Source organism: Calliopsis andreniformis, unplaced genomic scaffold (assembly GCF_051401765.1).
Source record: "Calliopsis andreniformis isolate RMS-2024a unplaced genomic scaffold, iyCalAndr_principal scaffold0025, whole genome shotgun sequence".
Classification (NCBI taxonomy): domain Eukaryota; kingdom Metazoa; phylum Arthropoda; class Insecta; order Hymenoptera; family Andrenidae; genus Calliopsis; species Calliopsis andreniformis.
Genome location: NW_027480434.1, coordinates 2,817,316 through 2,827,121, shown reverse-complemented (window position 1 = coordinate 2,827,121; position 9,806 = coordinate 2,817,316).

The following is a 9,806-nucleotide window of genomic DNA, read 5'->3' as shown; positions in this document are numbered from 1 at the left end:
CTTCTGGCGTTTAATTCTAAGTCGCTAGCTTTTCGATCTGGTGGTACAACGACCCAGAGTGAAGCCTAGGTTGCCCGGAACGTAGAAATGGCCATTACTTTCACACTGTTTGCAATTATTCATTTTGTAAGATGGTAAAGCTGTTGTATTTATATTGGATTTTATGCCTCTTGCGTTGACTTCTAAGGCCGTAGCTGTTAGATGTGGTGGAGGAACGCCCTAGAGTGACGCCTAGGTAGACCGGAACGTAGAAATGACCATTACTTTCACAATGTCTGCAATTATTCATTTTATACGATGGAAAAACTGTTGTACTTATATTGTATTTTATCCTTCTGGTGTTGAATTCTAAGTCCCTAGCTATTCGATCCGGTGGTGCAGCGCCCCAGAGTGAAACCTAGGTTACCCGGAACGTAGAAATGGTCAGTACTTTCACACTGGTTGCAGTTATTCGTTTTATACAATGGAAAAACTGTTCTATTTATTTTGCATTTTATGCTTCGGGCGTTGACTTCTAAGGCCCTAACTATTCGATCTGGTGGAGCAACGCCCTAGAGTGAAGCCTAGGTTGCTCGGAACGTAGAAATGACCATTACCTTCACACTGTTTGCAATTATTCATTTTATACGATGGCAAAGCTGTTGTATTTATATTGTATTTTATGCTTCCGGCATTAACTTCGAAGGCCGTAGCTATTAGATGTGATGGAGCAACGCCCTAGGGAGACGCCTAGGTTGCCCGGAACGTAGGTATGACCATTACTTTCACAATGTCTGCAATTATTCATTTTATACGATGGAAAAACTGTTGTACTTACATTGTATTTTATCCTTCCGGCGTTGAATTCTAAGTCCCTAGCTGTTCGATCTGGTGCAGCAACGACCTAGGGTGAAACCTAGGTTACCCGGAACGTAGAAATGACCAGTACTTTCACACTGGTTACAGTTATTCGTGTTATACAATGGAAAAACTGCTCTACTTATTTTGCATTTTATTCTTCGGGCGTTGACTTCTAAGGCCCTAACTATTCGATCTGGTGGAGCAACGCCCTAGAGTGAAGCCTAGGTTGCCCGGAACGTACAAATGACCATAACTTTCACACTGGTTGCTATTATCCGTTTTATACGATGGAAAAGCTGTTGTACTTATATTGTAATTTATGCGTCTGGCGTTGACTTCTTAGGCCCTAACTATTTGATCTGGTGGAGCACCGCCCTAGAGTGAAGCCTAGGTTGCACGGAACGTAGAAATGACCACTACTTTCACACTGTTTGCAATTATTCATTTAATACGATGGACATGCTGTTGTATTTATATCGTATTTTATGCTTCGGGCGTAGACTTCTTAGGCCCTAACATTTCGATCTGGTGGAGCAACGCCCGACAGTGAAGCATAGGTTGCCTGGAACGTAGATATGATCATAACCTTCACACAGGTTGCAATTATTCGTTTTATACGGTGTAAAGGCTGTTGTATTTATTTTGTATTTTATTCTTCTGGTGTTGACTTCTTAGGCCCTAACTATTCGATCTGGTGGAACAACGCCGTAGAGTGAAGCCTAGGTTGCCCGGAACGTAGAAATGACCATTACTTTCACACTGTTTGCAATTATTCCTTTTATACGATGGAAAAGCTGTTGTATTTATATCGTATTTTATGCTTCTGGCGTTGACTTCTTAGGCCCTCACTATTCGATCTGGTGGAGCAACGCCCTAGAGTGAAGCCTAGGTTGCGCGGAACGTAGAAATGACCATAAATTTCACACTGGTAGCAATTATTCCTGCTATATTATGGACACACTGTTGTATTTTTTTTGCATTTTATGATTGGGGCGTAGACTTCTAAGGCCCTAACTATTCAATCTGTTGGAGCAACGCCCTAGGGTGAAGCCTAGGTTACTCGGAAAGTAGAAATGACCATAAGTTTCATACTGGTTGCAATTATTCGTTTTATACGATGGAAAAACTGTTGTATTTATATCGTGTTTTATGCTTCTGGCGTTGACTTCTTAGGCCGTAGCTATTCGGTCTGGTGGAGCAACGCACTAGAGAGAAGCCTAGGTTGCCCGGAACGTAGAATTGACCATCACTTTCAAACTGGTCGCAATTATTCCTGTTATATGATTGAAACACTGTTGTATTTTTTTTGCATTTTATGGTGTGGGCTTAGACTTCTAAGGCCCTAACTATTCAATCTGTTGGAGCAACGCCCTAGGGTGAAGCCTAGGTTGCTCGGAAAGTAGAAATGACCATATGTTTCATACTGCTTGCAATTATTCGTTTTATACGTTGGAAAAGCTGTTGTATTTATATTGTATTTTATGCTTCTGGCGTTGACTTCTAAGGCACTAACTATTCGATCTGGTGGAGCAACGCCCTAGAGTGAAGCCTAGGTTTCGCGGGACGTAGAAATGACCATAAGTTTCATACTGGTTGCAATTATTCGTTTTACACGATGAAAACACTGTTGTATTTTAATTGCATTTTATGCTTCGGGCGTTGACTTCTAAGGCCCCAACTATTCAATCTGTTAGTGCAACGCCCTAGGGTGAAGCCTAGGTTGCTCGGAAAGTAGAAATGACCATCAGTTTCATACTGGTTGCAATTATTCGTTTTATGCGATGGAAAAACTGTTGTATTTATATTGTATTTTATGCTTCTGGCGTTGACTTCTAATGCCCTAACTATTCAATCTGTTGAAACAACGACCTAGGGTGAAGCCTAGGTTGCTCGGAAAGTAGAAATGACCATAAGTTTCATTCTGGTTGCAATTATTCGTTTTATACGATGGAAAAACTGTTGTATTTATATTGTATTTTATGCTTCTGGCGTTGACTTCTAAGGCCCTAGCTGTTCGATCTAGTGGAGCATCGCCCTAGAGTGAAGCCTAGGTTGCCCGGAAAGGAGAAATGGCTATCACGTTCAAACTGGTTGCAATTAATCCTTTTATACGATGGAAAAGCTGTTGTATTTATATCGTATTTTATGCTTCTGGCGTTTACTTCTAAGGACCTAACTATTCGATCTGGTGGAGCAACGCCCTGGAGTGTAGCCTAGGATGCTCGGAATGTGGAAATGACCATAACTTTCACACTGGTTGCAATTATTCGTTTTATACGATGGAAACGCTGTTGTATTTATATTGTATTTTATGCCTCTGGCGTTGACTTCTACGGCCGTAACTATTCCGTCTGGTGGAGCAACGCCCTGGTGTGAAACCTAGGTTGCCCGGAACGTAGAATTGGCCATCACTTTCAAACTGGTTGCAATTATTCCTGTTATATGATGGAAACACTGTTGTATTTTTTTTGCATTTTATGGTTCGGGCGTTGACTTCTAAGGCCCTAACTATTCAATCTGTTGGAGCACCGCCCTAGGGTCAAGCCTAGGTTGCTCGGAAAGTAGAAATGACCATAAGTTTCATACTGGTTGCAATTATTCGTTTTCCACGATGGAAAAGCTTTTGTATTTATATTGTATTTTATGCTTCTGGCGTTGACTTCTAAGGCACTAACTATTCGATCTGTTGGAGAAACGCCCTAGAGTGAAGCCTAGGTTGCCCGGAACGTAGAATTGGCCATCACTATCAAACTGGTTGCAATTATTCCTGTTATATTATGGAAACACTGTTGTATTTTTATTGCATTTCATGCTTCGGGCGTTGACTTCTAAGGCCCTAACTATTCAATCTGTTAGAGCAACGCCCTAGGGTGAAGCCTAGGTTGCTCGGAAGGTAGAAATGACCATAAGTTTCATACTGGTTGCAATTATTCGTTTTATACGATGGAAAAACTGTTGTATTTATATTGTATTTTAAGCTTCTGGCGTTGACTTCTAAGGCCCTAGCTGTTCGATCTAGTGGAGCAACGGCCTAGAGTGAAGCCTAGGTTGCCCGGAAAGGAGAAATGACCATCACGTTCAAACTGGTTGCAATTAATCCTTTTATACCATGGAAAAGCTGTTGTGTTTATATCGTATTTTATGCTTCTGGCGTTTACTTCTAAGGACCTAACTATTCGATCTGGTGGAGCAACGCCCTAGAGTGGAGCCTAGGTTGCTCGGAATATGGAAATGACCATAACTTTCACACCTGTTGCAATTATTCGTTTTATACGATGGAAACGCTGTTGTATTTATATTGTATTTTATGCCTCTGGCGTTGACTTCTAAGGCCGTAGCTATTAGATGTGGTGGAGCAACGCCCTAGAGTGACGCCTAGGGTGCTCGGAACGTAGAAATGATGATTACTTTCACACTGGTTGCAATTATACGTTTTATACGATGGAAAAGCTGTTGTACTTATATCGTATTTTATGCTTCTGGCGTTGACTTCTTAGGCCGTAACTATACCGTCTGGTGGAGCAACGCCCTGGTGTGAAACCTAGGTTGCCCGGAACGTAGAATTGGCCATCACTTTCAAACTGGTTGCAATTATTCCTGTTATTTGATGGAAACACTGTAGTATTTTTTTGCATTTTATGGTTCGGGCGTTGACTTCTAAGGCCCTCACTATTCAATTTGTTGGTGCAACGCCCTAGGGTAAAGCCAAGGTTGCTCGGAAAGTAGAAATGACCATAAGTTTCATACTGGTTGCAATTATTCGTTTTATACGATGGAAAAGCTGTTGTATTTATATCGTGTTTTATGCTTCTGGCGTTGACTTCTTAGGCCGTAGCTATTCGGTCTGGTGGAGCAACGCCCTGGAGTGAAACCTAGGTTGCCCGGAACGTAGAATTGGCCATCACTTTCAAACTGGTTGCAATTATTCCTGATATATGATGGAAACACTGTTGTATTTTTTTTGCATTTTATGGTTCGGGCGTTGACTTCTAAGGCCCTAACTATTCAATTTGTTGGAGCAACGCCCTAGGGTAAAGCCTAGGTTGCTCGCAAAGTAGAAATGACCATAAGTTTCATACTGGTTGCAATTATTCGTTTTATACGATGGAAGAACTGTTGTATTTATGTTGTATTTTATGCTTCTGGCGTTGACTTCTAAGGACCTAGCTGTTCGATCTAGTGGAGCAACGCCCTAGAGTGAAGCCTAGGTTGCCGGGAAGGAGAAATGACCATCACGTTCAAACTGGTTGCAATTAATCCTTTTATACGATGGAAAAGCTGTTGTATTTATATCGTATTTTATGCTTCTGGCGTTTACTTCTAAGGACCTAACTATTCCATCTGGTGGAGCAACGCCCTAGAGTGAAGCCCAGGTTGCTCGGAATGTGGAAATGACCATAACTTTCACACTGGTTGCAATTATTCGTTTTATACGATGGAAAAACTGTTGCATTTATATTGTATTTTATGCTTCTGGCGTTGACTTCTAAGGCACTATCTATTCGATCTGGTATAGCGACGCCCTAGAGAGAAGCCTAGGTTGCCCGGAACGTAGAAATGACCATTACTTTCATACTGGTTGCAATTATTCGTTTTATACGATTGAAAAGCTGTTGTATTTATATCGTATTTTATGCTTCTGGCGTTGACTTCTTAGGCCGTAACTATTCGGTCTGGTGGACCAACGCCCTGGAGTGAAACGTAGGTTGCCCGGAACGTAGAATTGGCCATCACTTTCAAACTGGTTGCAATTATTCCTGTTATATGATGGAAACACTGTTGTATTTTTTTTGCATTTTATGGTTCGGGCGTTGACTTCTAAGGCCCTAACTGTTCAATCCGTTGGAGCAACGCCCTAGAGTGAAGCCTAGGTTGCTCGGAAAGTAGAAATGAGCATATGCTTCATACTGGTTGCAATTATTTGTTTCATACGATGGAAAAACTGTTGTATTTATATTGTATTTTATGCTTCTGGCGTTGACTTCTAAGGCACTAACTATTCGATCTGGTGGAGCAACGCCCTACAGTGAAGCCTAGGTTGCCCGGAACGTAGAATTGGCCATCACTTTCAAACTGGTCGAAATTATTCCTGTCATATGATGGAAACACACTTGTATTTTTTTTGCATTTTATGGTTCGGGCGTAGACTTCTAAGGCCCTAACTATTCAATCTGTTGGAGAAACGCCCTAGAGTGAAGCCTAGGTTGCTCGGAAAGTAGAAATGACCATAAGTTTCATACTGGTTGCAATTACTCGTTTTATACGATGGAAAACTGTTGTATTTATATTGTATTTTATGCTTCTGGCGTTGACTTCTAAGGCACTAACTATTCGATCTGGTGGAGCAACGCCCTAGAGTGAAGCCTAGGTTGCGCGGAACGTAGAAATGACCATAACTTTCACACTGGTAGCAATTATTCCTGTTATATTATGGACACACTGTTGTATTTTTTTTGCATTTTATGATTCGGGCGTTGACTTCTAAGGCCCTAACTATTCAATCTGTAAGAGCAACGCCCTAGGGTGTAGCCTAGGTTACTCGGAAAGTAGAAATGACCATAAGTTTCATACTGGTTGCAATTATTCGTTTTATACGATGGAAAAACTGTTGTATTTATATCGTGTCTTATGCTTCTGGCGTTGACTTCTTAGGCCGTAGCTATTCGATCTGGTGGAACAACGCCCTATGGTGAAGCCTATGTTGACCGCAACGTAGAAATGACCATAACTTTCACACCGGTAGCAATTATTCGTTTTACACGATGGAAAAACTGTTCTTCTTATTTTGTATTTTATGCATCGGGCGTTGACTTCTAAGGCCCTAACTATTCTATCTGGTGGATCAACGCCCTAGAGTGAAGCCTAGGTTGCTCGGAATGTAGAAATGACCATAACATTCACACTGGTTGAAATTATTCGTTTTATACGATGGAAAAACTGTTATATTTATATTGTATTTTATGCTTCTGGCGCTGATTTCTTAGGCCCTAACTATTCAATCTGGTGGAACAACGCCCTAGAGTGAGGCCTAGGTTGCCCGGACCGTAGAAATGACCATCACTTCCATACTGGTAATAATTATTTGTCTTATACGATGGAAAAACTGTTGTGTTTATATTGTATTTTATGCTTCTGGCGTTGACTTCTAAGGCACTAACTATTCGATCTGGTGGAGCAACGCCGTAGAGTGAAGCCTAGGTTGCCCGGAACGTAGAAACGACCATCACTTTCAAACTTGTTGCAATTATTCCTGTTATAAGATGGAAAGACTGTTGTATTTTTATTGTATTTTATGCTTCGGGCGTTGACTTCTGAGGCCGTAGCTATTCGATGTGGTGGAAGAACGGCATAGAGTGAAGCCTGGGTTGCCGGGAACGTAGAAATGACCATAACTTTCATACTGGTTGCAATTATTCGTTTTATATGATGGAATAGCTGTTGTATTTATATTGTATTTTATGCTGCTGGCGTTCACTTCTTAGGCCCTAACTATTCGATCTGGTGGAACAACGACCTGGGGTGAAGCCTAGGTTGCCCGGGACGTAGAAATGACCATAACTTACACACTGGTGGCAATTATTCGTTTTATACCATGGAAAAGCTGTTGTGTTTATATCGTATTTTATGCTCCTGGCGTTTACTTCTAAGGACCTAACTATTCGATCTGGTGGAGCAACGCCCTAGAGTGGAGCCTAGGTTGCTCGGAATATGGAAATGACCATAACTTTCACACTTGTTGCAATTATTCGTTTTATACGATGGAAACGCTGTTGTATTTATATTGTATTTTATGCCTCTGGCGTTGACTTCTAAGGCCGTAGCTATTAGATGTGGTGGAGCAACGCCCTAGAGTGACGCCTAGGGTGCTCGGAACGTAGAAATGATGATTACTTTCACACTGGTTGCAATTATACGTTTTATACGATGGAAAAGCTGTTGTATTTATATCGTATTTTATGCTTCTGGCGTTGACTTCTTAGGCCGTAACTATTCCGTCTGGTGGAGCAACGCCCTGGTGTGAAACCTAGGTTGCCCGGAACGTAGAATTGGCCATCACTTTCAAACTGGTTGCAATTATTCCTGTTATATGATGGAAACACTGTAGTATTTTTTTTGCATTTTATGGTTCGGGCGTTGACTTCTAAGGCCCTCACTATTCAATTTGTTGGAGCAACGCCCTAGGGTAAAGCCAAGGTTGCTCGGAAAGTAGTAATGACCATAAGCTTCATACTGGTTGCAATTATTCGTTTTATACGATGGAAAAGCTGTTGTATTTATATCGTGTTTTATGCTTCTGGCGTTGACTTCTTAGGCCGTAGCTATTCGGTCTGGTGGAGCAACGCCCTGGAGTGAAACCTAGGTTGCCCGGAACGTAGAATTGGCCATCACTTTCGAACTGGTTGCAATTATTCCTGATATATGATGGAAACACTGTTGTATTTTCTTTGCATTCTATGGTTCGGGCGTTGACTTCTAAGGCCCTAACAATTCAATTTGTTGGAGCGACGCCCTAGGGTAAAGCCTAGGTTGCTCGGAAAGTAGAAATGACCATAAGTTTCATACTGGTTGCAATTACTCGTTTTATACGATGGAAAACTGTTGTATTTATATTGTATTTTATGCTTCTGGCGTTGACTTCTAAGGCACTAACTATTCGATCTGGTGGAGCAACGCCCTAGAGTGAAGCCTAGGTTGCGCGGAACGTAGAAATGACCATAAATTTCACACTGGTAGCAATTATTCCTGTTATATTATGGACACACTGTTGTATTTTTTTTGCATTTTATGATTGGGGCGTAGACTTCTAAGGCCCTAACTATTCAATCTGTTGGAGCAACGCCCTAGGGTGAAGCCTAGGTTACTCGGAAAGTAGAAATGACCATAAGTTTCATACTGGTTGCAATTATTCGTTTTATACGATGGAAAAACTGTTGTATTTATATCGTGTTTTATGCTTCTGGCGTTGACTTCTTAGGCCGTAGCTATTCGGTCTGGTGGAGCAACGCACTAGAGAGAAGCCTAGGTTGCCCGGAACGTAGAATTGACCATCACTTTCAAACTGGTTGCAATTATTCCTGTTATATGAGGGAAACACTGTTGTATTTTTTTTGCATTTTATGGTTCGGGCGTTGAGTTCTAAGGCCCTAAGTATTCAATCCGTTGGAGCAACGCCCTAGGGTGAAGCCTAGGTTGCTCGGAAAGTAGAAATGACCATAAGTTTCATACTGGTTGCAATTATTTGTTTCATACGATGGAAAAACTGTTGTATTTATATTGTACTTTATGCTTCTGGCGTTGACTTCTAAGGCGCTAACTATTCGATCTGGTGGAGCAACGCCCTAGAGTGACGCCTAGGGTGCTCGGAACGTAGAAATGATGATTACTTTCACACTGGTTGCAATTATACGTTTTATACGATGGAAAAGCTGTTGTACTTATATCGTATTTTATGCTTCTGGCGTTGACTTCTTAGGCCGTATCTATTCCGTCTGGAGGAGCAACGCCCCGGTGTGAAACCTGGGTTGCCCGGAACGTAGAATTGGCCATCACTTTCAAACTGGTTGCAATTATTCCTGTTTTATGATGGAAACACTGTAGTATTTTTTTTGCATTTTATGGTTCGGGCGTTGACTTCTAAGGCCCTCACTATTCAATTTGTTGGAGCAACGCCCTAGGGTAAAGCCAAGTTTGCTCGGAAAGTAGAAATGACCATAAGTTTCATACTGGTTGCAATTATTCGTTTTATACGATGGAAAAGCTGTTGTATTTATATCGTGTTTTATGCTTCTGTCGTTGACTTCTTAGGCCGTAGCTATTCGGTCTGGTGGAGCAACGCCCTGGAGTGAAACCCAGGTTGCCCGGAACGTAGAATTGGCCATCACTTTCAAACTGGTTGCAATTATTCCTGATATATGATGGAAACACTGTTGTATTTTTATTGCATTTCATGCTTCGGGCGTTGACTC